This window comes from Austrofundulus limnaeus, unplaced genomic scaffold (assembly GCF_001266775.1).
Source record: "Austrofundulus limnaeus strain Quisiro unplaced genomic scaffold, Austrofundulus_limnaeus-1.0 Scaffold412, whole genome shotgun sequence".
Classification (NCBI taxonomy): domain Eukaryota; kingdom Metazoa; phylum Chordata; class Actinopteri; order Cyprinodontiformes; family Rivulidae; genus Austrofundulus; species Austrofundulus limnaeus.
The window spans coordinates 337,791-339,442 of record NW_013952814.1 but is presented as its reverse complement, the minus strand read 5'-3'; positions in this window follow the sequence as shown (position 1 = coordinate 339,442).

The following is a 1,652-nucleotide window of genomic DNA, read 5'->3' as shown; positions in this document are numbered from 1 at the left end:
TGTGTGTGTGTGTGTGTGTGTGTGTGTGTGTGTTACAGCTCAGAACTGTGTCACACACTCCTGTGGTTTTTCCATTAACTTTAGTTCTTTTCATCCAGAAGATAAAAGAAATCCTGAACACACCTAACGCATGCCTACACACTCTGACTAGGCTTTTGTGCGGGCCACCCGACTCGTCTTCTCTACACCTCTTCAGGCACAGTTGACTGGTTTCTGTGGTAACAGTGAGAGGAGTCGACTCTCCTTACAGGGCCTGGCTGGCACAGTCTGTCACATGTAGGGAGAAGTACTGCAGTCCAAACCAGAGAAGTTTTACTACCCAGGCTCTAATGATGATGAACTAAGAGCAAAAATCACAAAGAAAATCTACTTATTGTAGAAAACATGTTGTTTTTTTTTTTTGAGGCAAGACATGAATAAGGAGACAAATTCAGAATTAAACTTGAACATTTAATCGCAAAAAATAAAGCCATACAAATACCTTCAGCTGGACCAAAATATAGATCTTTATTCAGTCTCAGGATATTTTGGTGCCAAATCACGAATAATAGAAATGTGAACCACACTGTTACAGGCTATTGTTACAATGGTTTATTTCTTTATGAAACTGTCAAAGAAGAAATAACGAATATTGTTAGAAATCTTGCAGACAAGAGATCAAAAGACTGGGTTGACATGGACATGATGTTTGTAAAAGACAATGAATTATGTGATTGAACCGTTTACATGCATCTGTAATTTATCATTTTCAACTGGTATATATTTCCAAACAACATGAAAATAGCAAAGGTAATTCCTCTTTTTAGAAATGGTGAAAAACGTGTGTTTAACATACAGACCAATATCCCTGTTACCACAATTTTCAAAGATTTTGGAGAAAGTGTTTGTGATAAAATTGGACAAATTCATTGATAAGCAAAATATATTAAGTAACAGTCAGTATGGGTTTAGACCAAAATATTCTATGTCAATGGCTCTCATTGAATTAATAGAACATATGACAACTGCTGTTGATCAAAAACAGTACTGTGTTAGTGTTTTTGTTAATTTTAAAAAAGCGTTTGATACTGTTAACCACAGTATTCTTTTTTGAAAAGCTAAATAAATATGGTATTAGAGGACCTGCATTACAGTGGGTATCTAGTTTGGAAGATAGAAAACAATTTGCACAAATAAATAATGTAAGATCTGAGTTTTGTAACATCTCGTGTGGAGTGCCTCAGGGTTCCATTCTCGGACCTAAGTTATTTATTTCGTATGTGAACGATTTGGTCAATGTGTCGGGACTTTTTGGGTGTGTTCTATTTGCTGATGAAACAACATTGTTTTGTTCCGGTAAAGATATAGAACAAATGTTGGAGATGGTACAGACAGAATTTGTGAAAATACAAAGTTGATTTCAACTAAATAAATTATCATTAAACTTGGACAAGACAAATTATGTGATTTTCAGTAACAGTAAGAGAACTTTTAGATAGATGTTTCATTTAAAATTGATGATGTTGAGATCTGTAGTCAGTGAAGTGAAGTTTCTAGGTGTCATTATTAATGAAAAACTGACATGGAAAAATCATATAAATGGTTTAAGAACAAAAATGGCCAAATCTATTGGAGTCCTGTACAAAGTAAGAGAACTGTTCAATGATAAAGCA